The 19,173-nt window shown below is 39.9% G+C and overlaps 1 long non-coding RNA gene across 2 annotated transcripts in view; it reads left to right on the plus strand.

Annotated features, from left to right (window-relative positions):
• The first annotated feature begins 489 nt into the window (after positions 1-489).
• Positions 490-19,173, plus strand: part of LOC146434930 (uncharacterized) — a 164,493-nt gene continuing 145,809 nt past the window's right edge. For both annotated transcript variants that reach the window (XR_014853313.1, XR_014853314.1), the window contains exon 1: positions 490-656. This is a non-coding gene — a long non-coding RNA (uncharacterized LOC146434930). The remainder of the gene's footprint in view (positions 657-19,173) is intronic.

Below are 19,173 nucleotides of genomic sequence, written 5' to 3' on the forward strand. Positions count from 1 at the left end.
CCTTGGGGGCAAGGTCCTGCTCTTTTGCTGGATGCTGGCTTTCTGCTGAAACTCTCAGGCGTTGGCTTTTTTTGCCCCAATTTACCAATTCCTTCAGGAAAAGAGCTAGTGAAAATCATGCTTTTCTGGATCAAATATTCCCCATTTGTCCAAGCTTTTCCAAAAAGCAGCTGATTTCAGTGCTTGTGTGACTCTGTGAAAAGGCTGTGACAGTTTGTTCCTCTGGCTTTTCCGTGCAATGCGCAAAAGCCTTTCCCACTTCACCAAATATCCATATCCCCAGAAGTGCATCACAAGCCAATATTCATGTAGACTTCCAGAGCACTGCAATATCCTTGGAGGTGAGGGGTGTTCCCAAGGGAGATGACTAACCCTGAGTTTTTAATCAAACAGCAGAGGGTTGTAATGCAAACAGAGATTCAGATGCCATTTGCACATCCCATTCCTCAGTGTGTTAACCCTCAGTAACATCTGATCTGCCCACAGGCTGTGGAAGGAAGGGCTGTGCTGTGTCCTGCCTCCACTGCCCTCATCTGTTGAAGACAGAGGTCATCAAAGAGGAGTCTGAGCCTGCCAGGAGCCTATAAAGGCCAGCAAGGGACTAGGACAGACTGAAGAAGACATGAAGGCAGCCTGAGGAAAAGGACTGAATCAGGGTAGGAGCTCCCTTTTTTGATGTGGGGGAACACACAGTGCATAAGGAATAGTTATAATTCTGAAGCCAGACTGTAAAAACCATTCTCTACCACTTGCTATACCAATTTTGGTCACCTTAAAACTTGCTGGAGAACCAGTGTGCTTATGGTGAAATGTGAGCATGCATCTGTACAGGTGCAGTGTTTGGTAGAAATGGAGGCAGGTAGTGGGGAGCCAGGTAAACATGATTTTATACTACACTGAAATAGCCAACACAGGAAAATCAAGGTAATATTTTTTTGTGTGTATGTGTCAAGTCAAGGCCACATTTAATGGCTGAATTTTGAGTTACTTTCTTCCTTGCTATTCCTGTGCAAGAAATCTCACATGCATGTTGTAGCAGGTTATGTAATGGCTTTATTTTCATGTGGACAGAATCACTTTGGTGCTTTGAATGCCACTCCCACTCCCATCTCCTTAGCAGGTGAATCTACACTCTCTCATGGTGCTTCTACATTAAGTTGCATCTCTTGGGCCAACTCAGGACACTCACTGTCGGCAGCACAGTACACAAATTCTGAATTAGCTTTCAAAGTAATCAACATTTTATCATTTATTTATGCGTCCTTTTTATATCTAGCTTAACATTTAAGCATTAAGATAAAAAAAAAGTCTTTGAGTTTACTATTGCATTTCACTCTGCATAATTGGAAGTATGAATCCTTTTTTGTTTGGTGTACAAAACTCTTGTGATGAAATGTAATTCAGCTAACGTTTCTGCTTTTAGTACATCTTTCTTCCCCCATTTCACTAAAAGGAGTGAAAAAAAAGTAGATATGTGTCATACAGTGCTTTTTACATTGTGGAATTCATAACCCTCATAGGACAATAACATAAATGATGCATCATCAAGTTCTGCATTGTCTGAAGCCTGTACCTGACACTGACAGAGAAGGAGCTTTTCTGAGTAATCCTTCACACCATCAGCCTTGGAGGGGCTCTGCTGCCCTGGGCAAAGCTCCACCATCCCCAGCCACCCGTACAAAGGGGTCCTGAATGTTTTGCAAGAGTCACTCTCAAGACTTGAGAGTTCAGCCTTTTTCTGTCACCTGTGTTACATCTGCTTTTCAGAAGCAAGGCTGCTGCTGCAGCTGTTTTTTCTGAAAATGGAAAAAAGCTTTAGTTCTGTGCTTTGTCACTTTGTTGTTCTTTTTTTTTAAATAAAATTCCTCTCGTTTTCCATTCCTGTTCCTATCCTGGCTCCCCCTAGCCCAACAGAGCCTGACAGAGCCCCTGGTACTATGGAAGGGAGAGGCAAAGACTTGCCACCCTGCAGAAATCAGTCCACCTGAAAATGTCAGGCCGCCAAAATTAGCCCTTGTCAGTTGCAGCAGGAACCATGAACTGTTCAGCTTCACACTAGAGCAAAAGTGAAACAAAGAAGAACAAAGAAGAGTGGTTTGTTGTGTATCTTGAGTGGCTGTTGCTTGACAATGGAGGAATTATATTAAATTCAGAAACTTTGAAGTTAGAAGGTATCTGGAGAGAAAATAAAACCTTTACCCTTTTACAGGTTAAAAAAAAAAAAAAGAAAAAGGAGATCATGGAGAACAATATCTAAAACAAACAGCTTGGAATACTGGGTATTAGGGACTTATTTGGTGATGGAGAGGAAAACTTATAAGATATGAGTTCCAGTAATAGCTTTCTATAGCAACCACAGAAATATGAGATCTGAGCAAAAGCAGAGAGAGAGATTTCTTTTGCCTCTGTTTAATTCTGAGGCAGAATTGATGAAGACAACAATTTTTCCTTGAACATGTCTGGAGAAATATATCAAAAGCCTTTATTCACAACATGCTGAACACGGGAATATGGAAATACCTTATAATGTGATGTGCAAGTGTCTTATTCTTGGCCAAGATTCTTACCTGTCCTACCCAATGATAGTGAGAAAAAGGCTGTTTTAATTTCAAGTTTTACTTCTCTGGATAAAAATTTGCTTTCTGAGATGGATTTGCATTTTGTGATGAGGGCCCACCTGTACTATCATATACTGAAGGTCTTAGATGAGAAGATTAAAATGTTCCATAATTTAAAGATGGAAATTGCATATTCTGATCCTTAAATTGCAAAGATACAGGCATAGCTGTGGCAGTTATATGCTTCTTATTTACCAAACTGAAAAATTAAGGATGCAAAAATGTCAATATAAATGAGCAAAAATGGATCTCAAACCTTACCCAAATTAAACAGGAAAAGTGTTTCTGCTTTAAATCTAAAGTTGTTTAAATTATAGCTGTTTTTTGAAATTCCCTTTATAGTCAGAGACAAACTGATTTATTTTTGAGTTACTGACAGACAAAACATATTTAATTTGGCACTAATAATTATTTGTTAACTTCAACCACATTTTAAATTTCAGTGAAATTAATGTAAGTTATGAACAGAAAAACGAGAAAAGGAAATCCTGAGTCCCAAACTTGAGTCTGACTCTTGCTAAATGCTTTGCACTGGTTGTTTATTGCTCAGACACACAAAATTTCTGTTGATCCTCTGCTGCTATGGAAGGATCCTGCCTGGTTCTGTTGGCCTCTTCACCTTAGCACCTATATCTGTCCTTCCCTGTTGCTGTCCCAACCTGTCCCTCTTACTCCTTTAGACCAATCCTTGCTCAAGAAGAAAAAGGGTTTGCTGCCACCTTACCCAGTCCTGTCTGGCACAACCTTGTGTAAATTCTTTTATCCATATTTATGCCGTGGTTCCCTTCTTCCTCAGGACTCGAGATGCTGCTAGGAATAGATGTGAATCCTGACAGTAAAAATGAACAACATGAAAGAACAATACTTGCTCTCTTTCCCCCTCCATCTGAATCTCTGTTCTAGCCAGAAGCACTGAGGGCTTTGGTTTCCCGTTGCAAATGTACCTGTCTAGGCTGAAAGGCAGCTTTATGTAAGATTTATGTGTTGCAATTATGAAGTATTATTTTTAGATGTTTCTCCAGCGTTACAGCATTTCAGCCAAAAATCTGAAGTTGCATAAAAGAGCACTTAAAGTGTAAACCTTGAAATGCAGTTTTAATGGGGTCCTCAGCTTGGAAGCAACCCAGTATTGCTCCAGTCCTGTACCAGTAAGAGCAATAAACTCCCTAAAGACTCAGGGTGGGGAACACAGTCAGGAAGCACCTAAATAATGCTGATTTCCACTCAGAAAAGCCAAGAACATCCCATTCACGACTTCTATAGCCAAAGCTTCAATCCTGCAAAAAAGGCTTTAACCCACACCCCAGTGTTGGGGTGCCTCAGGATATATGTCCAAACTGGCTTGGTAGGTTTCTTTGGACCTCATGAGCCGAGAATTATTAGGTGTAACACTGCTTGTGGTCAGTGTAAACATAATCAATTAGGAACATAATGATATAAGCAGCTTTATTTGCAGAATAATGGCAGCCTTGGTGCCCTATATCACTTCTTCCCTAAATGTTCCCTGTTCCTACAAAAAAGTTATTGAGAAAGAGGAAAGAAAAAAAAATCACTGTAAGTCCAAACCTGAATTCCTCAGACTTTTATCCAGTCTGTTCTGTGCTGCAGAATGTTCTCAGGTATCAGTGATCCCATTCGAGCAGAAGTAATAGACTTACCTTGCAGTACCCATATCTTTGTGAACAAAACAAGCCTCTCAGACATCTCAAAATGCTGTCTTTTTTTTTTTCCCTGTAATGATTGTGTCCCTCTGTAATGTCTGATAATGCTCTATTAATCAAAGTTATCTCCATGTATCTGATAACTATTTATAGTATAAAGAATAAAATGTAAGGGAGCAACCCATGGAGCCAGAGCTCTTTTCTACCAACCAAGAACCATAAATGTTGAACCCACAAAATCCTATTCCTCCCCACTTCTGATCCTCTGTCAGGTAGAAATGGGAAAACTGGAAGGCTTCCTTCCAGCCAGGCACAAGCATAGAGGAGTTCACATCTCCTTAGGGTGCTTCATCTTCTGAGGCATTCAAATTCTAGTCCAAATTCCTAATGCCTGCCCATATTTTATCCCTGGCCATATTTTAAATCTAGACTGAGGTGATCTGTGGCTGTTTGGTGAGGCATATTTGCATTTCCACAGACTGTGGGGTGTTGTATTGCTGAGCCATCCTCCCTCACCAGCTCAGGCTTTGGCACCATAGCAGCACTCAAGCACTCCCAGGTCTCGAGTGTTTGCATGTGAAACCAACTCCTCTGAATTTCATCCCGCTCCTCCTTTCATCCTGCTCTGCCTACTGCAGTATAAAATTAACTTCAAGGTGAGAGATTAAACCCTGTGCACCGTCACAAAAAGAACTCACCCCGAAGTTGCCAGCAGGAATGTACTGCAAGAGATCATGCTGCAGGAAAATAGCTGCTGCTGCTCCCTCCAGCCCCTCTCTCATCCAGTCTTGTGTTGACTCATGTAGCTCAAATTTGTTTAAAGGAATAAGATAATATTGTAGCAGTGATATGCAGTCATGATTCAGCTTACACCTCTGTCTTCTGCTCATTACAAGAACCTAAAAATGTTAGCAAATTATTTCTTCATTAGCATGGATTCAATTTTATTGACATATTTTAAATTGATGCAAGGTCTTGCTACCATGGACCTCACAGATGTTGTCCATTCATAGGAACACTAAATTCATGTAAGTCTGAATTTCAGGGCAGGACCAAAACTGTGGGCTATTATTGCTAGAACAATGTCCAATTTAGAAGTAGGAAAGAGGGACCCACAATCATTGCACATAGTTTTCTGGACACTTTCCTGGCCAGGATGAGTATGTGGAAATAAAGAAAAAAGGTTTGGTACTGATGATTTTGAAAAGACACAGCTTTAGTTTTAAAGAATTATGAGACTCTACTGAGTGGTATCAAATATAACTACCTACATAAAATGTTAGTTTGCCTTGTCAGTCTGCTGATACTCCTGAGCTGCTGAGTTTGGCATGGAGGGGAGCTGTGGGTGTCTTGCTGGAGTAGCAGAGCCACAAGTGAATATGCTCACAGTTTTTAAATCATCATTTTCATTCCCTTAATGCTTTAAAGCTCTCACTCGAAAGGCTTTATGTTTCTTTGAACGTTTTCAAAGTTGACTGTTAGGACAATAGGGGGTTTTAATCTACCATCAACTCCATCCTTCTCTCACTTCCCTTTCCTCTCTTGTTCATCCTGTCTGTTAAGCAAAGATTTCAGGATATTTTCTTTTACCTCTCGTTCTATTTTTAGTGATTTTAGAAGAAATTCCAACTCTGAATTGCCTTACTAAATGAGTTAATAACTATATAGTAATTAATAACTAATTTAATCCACACTAGATTTACATCAAATTTATTCATGATAACCAGTGATCTCCTGTAAAGCTCACCAGATTTGAAATGGAACACTGGGTTATTTTACTTATTTTTTCTTACAAAATTTTAACAGTAATAAAAACCCAAACTCAAGACAATTATTTGGTTTAAGAGCCATTATGAATACACAGAGATGGTTTCCTTAGTTTGAATTTAAAAGCCTTTCTATTTTTACCCCAAAATATAATTCACATAATTTAGGAATTACTATAAAATCAGTGGTTAGTAGATTTTTATTTTCCTGTCATTTAGTGTGAAATAGAGAGCTGTGGGCTAAGCCCATTAATCCATGATAGCTGCTACATGAAATCTACAAATATCCTGAAGTTTCCAAAACAAACAAACCCAAACTTAAAAATTAACTTAAAAACTCAGAAATCAGCCTGAGGGAAGCTCAAGGAAATGAATAAAAATATCCAGAAAGAATTAGAATCAACACTGGAGAGACAGTAATTGGGTTGACTTCAGGTTAACTAATTCACACGCTGAAAGTGAATGATTTTGGGAGTTGAGGTTTGGGGATTTTTTAAGAGTTGTCTTCATCCTCATTCTTAGCCTTACTAGAGGGATCCATAAATGTTTGTATTCACTTGTGTATTTCCCACCTGCTTTTCCTCATTGCCAGAATATACACACATGCATATATATGTGTATACGTAGCATGCATTTCCAAATTTATATGGAAAAGACCTTCTTTTAAATGAAATACATCACAAGTAAACTACTGCCAGCCAGGAAAGTAATTACTGCCCGAGGTAGGCAGGCTGCAGTGCTCATATGTGATATTTCCCTGGCAATTGTGTGACAGGAGCTAAAACTTCCACTTCAAATGCAGTGCTAATGCCTCCTTCTTCACCATTCAAAAGTATGTTGTGATATTTTCCCTTTTTAGTGGGGAAAAATTCATAATGGCACAGTGTGGCTGAATTCTGAGCATTTAGCCCAAGGTAACACAAAAATAATTTCACTTAGTTCAATGAAATAATTTCAGATCTAAACTGGAGTAACTGCAAATAGGTATTTTTCATTTCAACTCCAAATTCTTTCCTAACTCAGTTGTTCAAAGAGAGCCCATATTTTCACCCAGTCCCACGCAGAGAAAGCTTTTTTCCTTCACTTTGAAAAAATAAAACTTTCCCCTGCTGTATTAACTACCTAGTTATTCATATGGTCAGCACAAATTACAGGGATGACTCTGCCAAAGAGAGATATATTTGCAGTCAGCAATCTCTTCTCCTCAGATGTCAGTGGACATATCAAGAAAGTAAACAAAATTAGAAATTAGGCTGAGGAGGAAAATAGCAGCAAACAACTCTAGTTTGGTGCTTCCAGTAAACTAAGAAGTCACCTTCCTGTGAAACTTTCTGGGCTATTTGTGCAGTTTCTTTGTGACCAGAGGACCTGACATAATATATCTAGATAGATAGATAGATAGATATGCACAGATATAGTTATATGTATGTATGTACAGCTCATGGTCCTCAGGCAGCCAGTGCTCTGCAGAAAAACACTCCAGCACAGCCTTAAATAAGAAATGAGATCCAAATTTGGGACCAACTTGGCCCAAGGAACGTGAGAAGTTGGATAGACAAGTGAGACTTGTGTACTGATTTTGTTAGTGCTGCACTGCTCTTCCAGAAAGAAATGAGGGTGCATTCTGCAGGACTTCTGTGAAGCTGTAAGGAGGAAGGGAAAAGGCAATGTTAAGAAAACTGAGCTGAAAGTTATCCTTTGCTGTTAAACAGGACGTTTCTTTCCCAGACTGGCTCATGGAGTCACAAGTTATGGTTTGCACTCCTGGATTTTCTGGATAAAATAGGTTCAGTGGAAGCCTCCATGTGAACTCCCATCCATTCAAATTACTGCATTCTTCCAGGTTCTGTGCTGCAATATCCTCCCCATGCAGGCTAATACAGCTTGGCCTCTGCATTGCTGCAGGAGCTCTCAGAGTGATTATCAGCCACTATTTCCACTCCTAGGGTCTGTGAGAGTCAGGCTACTTATCAGCTTAGGTGATGCTAGATTGCAAAAGAACAAAAGGAACCACCCAGTCTGCACCTTTTAACCAGAAATACCTCTTAAAAACGTTACAGTTGCTGGTAAAAGCAGATATATCTGCTTTAATACATTCCTGCAGATGTTTGGAGCTGTGTAGTGGAATATATAATACTAACTCTGGGCATAATAGTGGAATGAAAGGCAAACAAAATACTTGACTATTTTTCTGCTGCATTTTTTTACTACTGGAGAGGCTATAATATCAGCAAATCATCTCAGTGTTATAGTCTCACCTGCAATTATGTCTTCAATTTTGGTTATTTCTTAGAATGTGTAACACTAATAAAGGGACATACAGAGCAAAAATGTAAACTGTAGGAAAAAAAAATAGAGAAACCTCGAGATAATTTTGGTTTTATATTACAGGCAGTAATAATGGTTTAACTTGTGCAGAAATGATAAAAAATGAAGCAGTAAATAAAATCCTAAGTGCTGTATATTACTTACCAGGAGGTAAACTCTGAGATATCAACTTTCCTAAATGAAAGAGGGATAAAACATCCAATAAAGCTGAAAACTCTCTCCTTTCAAACATGTAAGAAAATGTAAAATTTTATATCTTCTCTCCCACCTTCTTCTCCCACTATTAACCTCTGGAACTCGAGGTTAGTCACTGTTGGGGTTCTAAAGAGTAGAATATGGGATTATTTGGATGGTAAGAACATCCACCATCAAATGTGCAGTGCTTCCTAAAATGCTCATACTTCATGGAATTAGCCAGCCACATACTGGAGTTAGGGAAACACACTCTGTCCATTCTGAGGTGTTATTGTGTCATTCTTTCAAGTGCTTGAGAGAAAAAAGCTCCTGTGATTTGGCCATGCCAAGGTCCAGGAGTGAAATTACGTCTCCTGAAACATGACAAAACTGATTTGGATTTTTTCTCTTCCAAACTAATTAGCAACATTGCAGAGGGTCCCTTAGCCCCTATGAATAATTTCATATTTCATAGAATTCAGGTCTTCTGTTAAAAAAATAATTCCCTCCCAGCTTTTTTCTCTAGCCCTGTTTCTCACTGGAGGTAGCCAGGATGTTATCTCTGCAGATGGGAGGAAAACCATAAACACAGAGGAGGTGAGATGTGGTGTTTGAGTGAGTGAGCTCTGGGCACTGCACTGATCCAGGCTCTGGCTTACACATGGGTAGATGGATCACTTGTTACTCTTCAGAACACATCATGCTCTATTCCCTGCAAGTAATCCCATGTGAAATCATGCCCAGGTGAAATAATTCTCCATCTGCCTGCTGGTTTTGCTGTCAAACCTCATGTGTGCTGCAAGCGGGGGCCTGGGGAATGAACATCCTACAAATGCTTCAGAAGGGCATGGAAGGGAGGAAGATGATAGTGTTGTGTTAGTAAAACGGAAGTTGCTGTTGGATCATTTAATGATTTTCCAGTTTTCTGAAGCTGCTGGACCCACTGACATGGGTCAGTGTGACATGATACAGACACTGGGGTGCACCAGGTCACAGCAGCCTCAGAAATGTCATGTCAGTATTCACCACACCTGAGCAGAGAATAATTTGCTGGTGTCATGTGCTGAGGTGTTGGGTGTCTGGTGCCATGATGACACTGGCATTGTGTTTTCCTGACATAGAGGGAACAAGAGCAAAGGCAGCTGTTGGGTTACAGCTTTCCCCTCCATCCTCCTGCCACTCGTGCAGCTTCAGGAATGTCTTCAGGAATTCATAAATCTCCCCGAGTGAGCACCCAGGGGCAGTCCTCTTTGCTGGAGAGGGCTGCACATAATTTATTTTCATTCACGCTCTTTTCCTTTCATGCTTGCAGATAAGTAATCTTCCTCTTCTCAACTACATCCTTAATTATAGCAGACAGAAGATTATTTACCACATTGAAATTTCTTTCAGATCCATTAGTTTGCTCAATGTACAGCTAACCATGGCATTATTTTCTTTTGACAATGTTTGCTAATACACAAAAGCTCAAAACGCAGCATCCATGCTGGCCATATTTTAAAGGGTTAGGAAGGCACAGTAACAATATTCCTTGGATTTGTACAATCCAACCCCCAGGACCATCAGAAAGCTTTAATAAGAGTAATTGATACAATAATCTTGGAAAGCACTTTTGAAATGGGAGTATATTAACTTTATTAGCATATAACAGAACTATATAATAGATCAAGTCATTAACTGGAATATTGTTATAGACTGAAGAGAGAATATGACTTAAATTAAAAAAAAATTCCATTATTTTTACTTTTACTATTATTTTAATAGTCAAATGCCGGTTATTAAATGTGCCTTGAAATGTGCCTTGAAATATTTGAAGATGGATTTGACAATCCATCCAAAGTAGACACCTTCAGCAGCCATCAGCTGGTTACTTTCATGTATTTCCTTGTTCTTATTCATAGCCTTGATGGTTACCAAAAAAAAAAGAAGAATTCCATTGGCTCTTTTCATTTTAAAATAAATGCTTTTCACATGATTCCCCAAAGTGGGGCTTTTAAGTCAGGGACAGAGAGAGTTCACATCACTCCATATGAAGCAACAAAAGGTGGATAGAGTGGACAAGCAGTGCCCAGGCAGTGCTCAGAGGCAAATGGACTATTTCAAAGGGCTGGAGCAGTGCAGAGGGAGAAGAGGAGGAGTGGGAGAGGAGTGTCAGCACTTGGCCTTTGCTAGGTCATGTCATGAGGTGAATAAAGAGGTGACAAGGATGGCAGCTCCTTAGGGTCTGTGCCACACTGGCAACAGCCATTCCCAGTCAGACCTGGCAATCAGATTGCTGAGCTTTTTAATCCTGTTTATATTTTCAAGACAGTGTCTTTGAGGGGGACCTCATTCCTATCTACAACTACCTGAAATGAGATTGTGGTGAGATAGGGGTCAGTCCCCTCTGCATTGTCTAAAGAAAAATGATGAGAAAAAATGGCCTTAAGATGTGCCAGCAGAGGTTCAGATTAGATGCTACAAATAAAAATTTCACTGAAAGAGAGTTCAGGCCTTGAAATAAGTTGCCCAGGGAGGTGGTGGAGTCTCTGTCTCTGGAATTGTTCAAGAGGTATCTGGATGTGGCATTTGGGAATATGGTTTGGGGGTGATTATGGTGGAGCTGGGATGATGGTGGCACTGGATGACCTTGGAGAGCTCTTCAAACCTTGATGATTCCGTGACTGTGTATGTGTTAAAATCTGAAAACTGTTACATTTTTTTTTAATCCTATTAAAAACTCAGAAAAAAAATCCCTGAGCACAGCAATAAGAGCCTCTCAGGTGATACCCTTTAAATTGACAAAGAGAAAGCTGCAACAACTTTTGCCACCCTGAGAGCTTGTTCTCCAAGCAGGGCTCCTTTCTGGTGCCCGCAGACATCTTGCAAAATTATTCCCAGGCCTCAGAAAATTGTTCAGTTCTTTTTGCAGAACCCCTCACGAGTGCTGAGCTGCTCCCTGAGGAGAAGCCGTACAAGTGGTTTATCAGTTTCCCCTCCCAGCTGGGCTGTAGGATCACTCCCCTGCATTTCTCCCAGCAATCCCTTCCATCCCATATCCTTGCTATCAGCAGAAGTTGTGCTGCCTGGGAAAGGAGGATTATTCTCTCCGGGAAGCACCCGCTGGCATCCTCAGGAGCAGAGCACATCCCTGACGGTGTGTGATGATGTGCTGCAATGCAAGGCACATCCTCAGGCTTTTCTCACTTCAGCACTGACTCTCCCTCATTACTGCTTGTTTTGTTTTTTTTTGTTTCCTTTCCAATGCTGGATTTGCTTCAAAAAATTAGAATTTTTTTTTTTTTTTTAAAAACCTGGTAACCAGAACATATTTTTCAACACCACTTTTGATCTTGTATGTGACAGTAGTTCAGGTGATAGATTAGCTACTGGGGCAGTGGAATTAATGAAATCTCTGCTGTTTAGTCTCATGATAACAGGGATATGGCCAAAGGGAAGTGGAGTCTGAATGGAAAAACAGAACATTCAGTTACAGTAACAATTGTGTTATATATTGATTTGGAATTCACTGTTTCTTTAGGTTCCCACACATCGAATTCTCTGCCAGCTCTTACTCCAGGGTCTGGGCTTTAACAAGCCTCTCAGATGAATGCTGCATTCCTGCTTCTCACAAACACTATTTTAGGCTTTGAAAACTCAGGGATATGTTTTTGCAGTGTCTTACCCTCAGCTAAGTTTTTCAAGCTCTTCTTTGTAGCCATCATGACTAGCGGCAGAACATTTAAAAACCACAACCTAAGACTCCAGAAGATGGTTTCAGAGTGAAGAACAGTTTCCCATACAAATTCTGGTGCAGGGCACAGTCAGGCTTTGCAATATTCTATTCAATAGTTTTATTTGCAGCTTCTTGAAGTTACTGGGGAGACATCAGGTGACTTCTGTAGATTGTGTCTCAAGCCCATAGATATTAGCTACCTGTGTGAGTGGCCAAACTCATGTTAATACTAGATACCTTCATCATTTGCAGTACTTTATAATTATTGATTCATAAGTTAAACTAAGTCTAAACTTACTTCTTCTAACATCTTAATTGGAGAATTAGAAAAAGAGGAAAATCTGTTTGAAGCATCAGCTGCTGTTAAAGCTCAAGGATAATCTTCAGGAAGGGTTTTCAAAAAAATATATACTCATGTTATATCTGACTTCTGATTTTTCTTTCTTTTTCAAAATAGAGCTTCCTTTTCAAACTCATCTTTCTTTGATAAGCCTCAGAGCACTACTGTTAACAGACGTTCTGAATCAACATATCTGTCACTGATTTTTTTTTCCTGGAGCAAATAAATTAAAGATCAAAACGAGTATTAGAATAATACAACACCTTTCTTTCACATGAGGGAGTGACCTCGCTTGCCACTCTGCTTTGCAGGAGCGATGTGCCAGCAATGCTAATAAAGTGCTATCAATTCATGTGCTTTCTTGGTTAAATAATGGTGACTTTGAGAATTGACACATCTGAAATTGTCTGGTCCTGTGTGGTGCATGACACACAGACACACAAACCCCATGTAATGCAGAGCTTTGCCTGCTCCATGCAGGATTGACCCAGGAGAGGGCTGGAGGTGGAGCTGGGGCCGTGGCTCTGCACTGAGTGATGCTCCAGCTTTCTCCAGGACTTGGTTCCTGTTGCAGAAAAGGACTGAAATACTGAATTATGATTCATGGCAAGACAGCTCCTGCCCATCATCACTCAGGCAAAATAACATGTGGCTGCAAAATGTGCACAGACATGAGCTCAGCTAATAAACCCCTTGCAGGGGAGCAGGGGCAGCAGCCAGGGTGGGTTTCAGTGGGAGCTGGAGGATTTGGGCTCCCAGCTCCTAGTCCACACTAGGTTGTCTTTGCTCAATGGCTGCTAAATTAGAGTTAACCTGCATACATCATCTTTGCTGAAATTCTAATTTAGCTTTTCTATGTAAACACCCATTTAGTATCTATATCTCGCTCCCACCTTTGTAAAGTAAAATAATAATATTCTCCTGCCTCATATGGTGTAATGAAGTTTAATACATTAAAGACAGTGAGGCACTAGTTGCTATAGTAATGTACTATTTAAATAACTAAGGGGAAAAAAACCCCTCAGAAGTGTTTCAACAGATGCAGTTTATTGAGGGCTACTTGTTTTGCACAAAACATCTTTGGGATGGTGAACACACCATGGGGAAAGTCTCCACAAGGCTGTTCAGCAAAGGAGCTGGTAAGGGCAGTGTGGTCACCAATGCTGAGCATGAAGAAGGCTTTCCCATCCTGCCACATCCAGGCTTAGCTGTCTGCTGGCAGGGTGGTGGCTGAGGTGGGGGAATGGTTCAGTGACCCCTCAGCCTGGGAGAGGTGCCCCTGACCATCCCTTGACATGCTGATAGGGCTTTGTTTTTGAAAGGACCAGCAGCAGGCCTGATGCCTGTGAAGCTGCCAACTGTTTGATCATTTGTACAGACACAGCAGCCTGGAGTGCAGCTCCCTTCCCTGCCGGAAGCAATTAAACTCTCTGCTGCTAGATTAAACTGTCTTTGGAAAATACCTCTGGTCCCAACATCAGAGACCCACCAGCAGCTTGCAGTGCACTGGTTAAGGAGCTGCACTGTGAGGCTGGGAATGTGGGCTTGCTCTTTCCCTGGCAGAAGGTGAAGTCAAATATATATTCTCCATTTCTTGGGCAAACACTGTAAGAAATAGCGTATATAACACATGAGCACTACTACCAATCATTCTCTCGAGGGCCAAGTTTTAAAAATAAAGTCACTTCATCTGTATTCTTCACATGTTTGTTGGCTGTGATCTCTGAGCAGCTATTAGATCAAATTCCTCAAGAGATTTAAGGGAAAAAAATCCTGATTTCCGAGTTCTGATCAGCTTGATGGGTGCAGAAGAGAAGCTGAGGGTAGCAGAGGAGGTCAACCCCAAAGTGCCCAGGGAGGTACCTCGCAGCCAGAAGGACATTTTGAGCAAAATCTTTAACTCAGATTCTTCAGTTTCACCTGAGTCACCCTTTAGGCACCTGCATAATTTTTAGATCTTGTCCACAATCACACTGAATAATTTCCTAAGTCAGGGAGACAAAGATTATAAGCCCGGCCCATTCTGTAAAGATGCTCCTAAGTTACGAATTTAAGGATAATTATTTCAATTTTATTTCTTATCATGATACAGAAAAGATCAATATTATAAGGGAAATGATGGGTCTTTATGAACAGCTTACAATTGCTTATTTTCTGATTTAACTTTGAAAAAGAATGATTTTTAAAATGTATATATGTAATTAGATGCTCTATTCCTTTGTAAAATAAAAACGTATCTTGATAATAGGTCAAATGCAAAATGTATAACTTGCAAATCAAACCTTAAAGCAAGTGAATCTCTATTGGAATCAATAGGAGCTGAGATGGCTGACTGAGCAGAAGGTGGGAAAAATAATAGTTTGTTGCCTCTCTGCAGCAAATATAAGTCAAGTCAGTCCACCATGACCTCAGTGTGTAGCATGCTTTATGCTTAAATGGTTTATTTTACATATGGACAATGGGCTGCTAAACTTCACCTCAGCATGCAACAAATTCCACTAACAGCTTTACTGGTGAAAAAAAATGCAGTATAGTCAGCAGGGAGGTTTTTATTTTTTAAGAAGAATGTTTAATTAGATAATTCTTACTTGCTGTAATAAAGAAAAGTGTTTTATGGGAAAGTAACAGTTTTGGGAAAAGTTTTGCCTCAAATGTTATACAAATTGGGGGTGAAAATTCTAATTCCAGTAATAGAGAGAGAAAACTATCTCTGGTTTTGTCTGATGCAAACTAAATGAACACAACCTTCCTCAAATATATGGGCATGTATCCCCACTGGGGTATAGAACCATAGAATCATTAATGTTGGAAAAGACCCCCAAAATTCCTTTTCCAAAATAGCTTCTATGCTAAGAGGAACAACAGTGATAAAGACTTTCTGAGTGCCATGGTCCCCACCTGGAAACAGGATCATGCCATTCTTTTGAGTCAAGTACTTCTTCAGCCTCCTTTCCTCACCCTTATACCTCCATTTGTTCACAAACTATTTATCTGTGAAAGGCAGCTCCATCCAGCAGAAGATCAGCAAAGGAATATATAATAGGCTGGCAAGCACTGGTATTCAGGAGGCTGAAAACCCTAAACCAGACAGGGGGAGAGCCAAGCTTGGCTCAGACACACCTTGTGTGAACACCTCCAACAGTGAGTTTTTATAATTTTACTTTATGGTGAAAATTTCTGAACTCTCTTGGTTCTCCCTCACCCCAGAATGGGACTTTTGTAATCAGAAAATGTTTTATGGGATGAAGAAATTGCATCCTGTCTTGGGCTACTTTTCAAATTGGACCCAAACTGCCATTATTGAATAGTTTTCAGGTTGTCCTGGCTGGTAACTGCAGTGACTCCATCATGATGAAGCTTTCAGACCTTTTAAAAAAATTTTTGGCAGTAATTGCCTGAATTAACTGAAGGGAGTTTCAGGCCTTGTGTACTTCTGTATTCAGTGAACTGTATGACTTTTTTTTTTTTTTTCCAGTGTTCTGCAGGTATTAATTAGGTAGGAAAAAGCATTAACACTTTGCTCACATTCTCAAATATCTGCTCATGCAAACCAGTATCTGCTCACACAAATCAACATATTGATCTCCTTTCAGCATTTCAAATAAACAGTTAACAAAACATCTTTAATTATTTCATGGTCCTTCAAGTCAAGCAACTGCTCTCCCTTTTTTAGAGGAAAGTGTTTGAAACATCATGGGGTAAGATTAAATGATTTGACTGAGACCACAGAAAGGCACTTTCAAAGCCCAAATCATAAAGCAGCAGACCTTACTTAAATCACCTCCACAGAGGTTTAAGCTAAAGTGTTGTGCTTGTCATTGTAAAAAAAAAAAAAAAAGCCCAACCTGTGTACAAAGTCAACTGCAGTCACTTGGCTAATAAGTATAATCTGTTCAACTGCTCTGACTCTGCCTGGTTCGATTATGTGCCCAGCAGTGGTGGCTCTAATGCTTTTTCACTGGGGGGGCTTCAGCAAAAAAATATTCAGGGGCTGTGTGTGTGTGCATGGAGGAGAGGTTTGAGAGAACAGGACTGTGCAAACAAAGCCACCGTGAATGAGCAATTTTCAAGATATTTTTAACAAGAGAATATTTAGTTATATTTGGGAAAACAGAAAGTATTTATCTGCAAATATCCTTGCAATCTGCTTCTCTGCAGCACGTTTTGGAGGTAGCTGGAGTTCTCTCATGCCCATCTTTGCCAGGTTGGGGCAGCCCATGAAATCCCCTCTGAGAGTGATTGCATGAAGGCACCAGGATCCACTAAAGCATTTACAGATCTTGTTTTCCACCACAAAACATCTTAATAAATAGGATTCAAGTGCACAAGTGCACAGTGAATTTGCACAAGTGGCCACACAAATAAAGGAGGGGTGTGGAGGGAGTCCTGCTCTCTCCAGGGAGGAGCTCAGGCTTGTGCACAGCCCCTGAGTTCAACACCCACCTCACTAACTCATGCTTAAGAAATCCCACCAAGCTCTGCTTTTTGGGAAGTAAGGAAGGAGGAGTGGGACAACAGGAGACAAGGGGACTGCTCATGCCTGCCCCACTTTTACCAGGGATAAAATGATTTGTTGCTGACGAACTCACAGAAAATTAAGGTGTGTAAGGTTGTATTTTTCCAAATTTCAGAAAGGTTTGAGACATAATTTTAGGTAAAATATGGAACTTTGACCTAGATAAATCACTATATCTAGAACAAGAGGGAAACTTTTTAAAAATTGGATTTATAATAGGTCTTTATGGATCCATGTGTCAAAGGCAGGAAATTGCAGCTACTGGGTCTTGGGCTTAGTGGGCAGTGCTGTGAATGGGTGTTTGTCTAGCTATAAACTGAGAAAAACCCTAAAGATCTTCAGAATTTAATTATATATAATTATTATTCAAAATGTGTAAGCATTGAGAATATGTGAAATTCATTATTATTTTTATAATGCATGTATGATTTTGAAAGGTGCTCAGGAAGACCTGGGAAATACATATCTAGTGTCATCCCTCAAACCTCTCAGCTGCCAGGAGAGGAAGATGACACAAAGGAGACTAGTCTGGGTACTTCTATGATCAAATTGGAATCTTTTTTCCTTCTGGAATAGTGTGGATCAATTTCATGCTGAATTTAAATATCTGCAGAATCATAGATTTAATCTAGATAATGTATTTTGTAAGTTTTCCTGATTTAATTTCCTGGCATTCTTTCTCTGTTATGCACGGTAGGCTTTGTTATATAGAGCCTCTAGATGACTGATAAAAATAATTTTTTAATGAAATGTGAATTAACACTAATTCAATTTGGTGGGTTTTGGAGATGACAACAATTGATATATGGATTTCCTTGTTTCTCAGGAATATACAGTCAATAGCACTGAAATTGGGATTGATCAAATGAATTGTCTTACTCGTGTATGTAACTCCTTTCCCAACTCATAATTTTCCAAAATATTCATAACTTTTAAGGATAACGGTTGTCATAATGACTTAGGATCAGTCCATAGGTTGTCCAGAGAAGCTGTGGCTGCCCCATCCCTGGAGTGTCCAAGGCCAGTGCTTGCAGCAACCTGGGACAGTGGAAGGTGTCCCTGTCCATGGCAGAGGGTGGAATGGGATAAGCTGCAGGATTTTTCTGACCCAAACTATTCTTTGATTTTATAATTCCATAATTCTACTTCATTTGACTGTAGTTACAGTCAGATATTTAGCTCAGGACTTATCATAGTTTCCAGTGAGTACTGGGAATCATCCAAGGAAATGCAAGAAAAACATAGAACAGCAAATTTTGGTAGCTGATTTTGTGAATAGCTTTATAACTTTTGGTATCATTAACACTGCAAAGTAAATGTAATTCTCAGGGAAGTGTGCATATGAAAGCAAAATTTGGAAAAGGAAAAAAAAGAAAATGGGTCTAATGAACCAGTTGTCCCAACATATTGTATGGTATATTCATACTTTAAAAGGGTTCAAAGCCATTTAAAGGACGCATTTATCCATGAAGAAAAAACAGATTTAAATCCAACTGCATCAGCTGCAACATTCAATTATGAATAAAAGATCATCTACTTCTACAGGAAGTACAAAAATATGTTTCTAGGATGGCATAACAAGGTGTTTCAAAGTCAGGAACCTATCTAAGGTCCTCTACAGTCAGATTTAAAATAACTCCTGTAGAATCTGACTTTCTCAAGTCACTGAGGTAAAAAACAATATAAGGTAAATTTATTAGCACTTAATGGTCTAGTTAAGAACAACAACAAGCAACAAAGCACAACAAACATGTTATGGACAAAGGAATTGAAATATTCCAATAAGGAGATGATGCATCCACCATCTCCTGAGATGGAAAATGAAGGAGGAGGAAGAAGACAAAATCCCACCTGGTTTAGTTGATTTGTTTTCAGTGGAACCCAAATAACTTGTCCAGCACAGTATGACAACAAAAATCTTTCATCTTCGGAGCTCCATATGGTGAGAGACTCCAGGAAAGGAGAAGCTTTCCACCCCCACCAGTAATCCATGTGCACCGAGTTATTTACCTGAACCTTCATCCTCAGATAACTTTGGCAATGACTTGGAAGTCA

This window comes from Lichenostomus cassidix, chromosome 7 (genome assembly GCF_008360975.1).
Source record: "Lichenostomus cassidix isolate B80296 chromosome 7, HeHo_3.0, whole genome shotgun sequence".
Lineage (NCBI taxonomy): Eukaryota > Metazoa > Chordata > Aves > Passeriformes > Meliphagidae > Lichenostomus > Lichenostomus cassidix.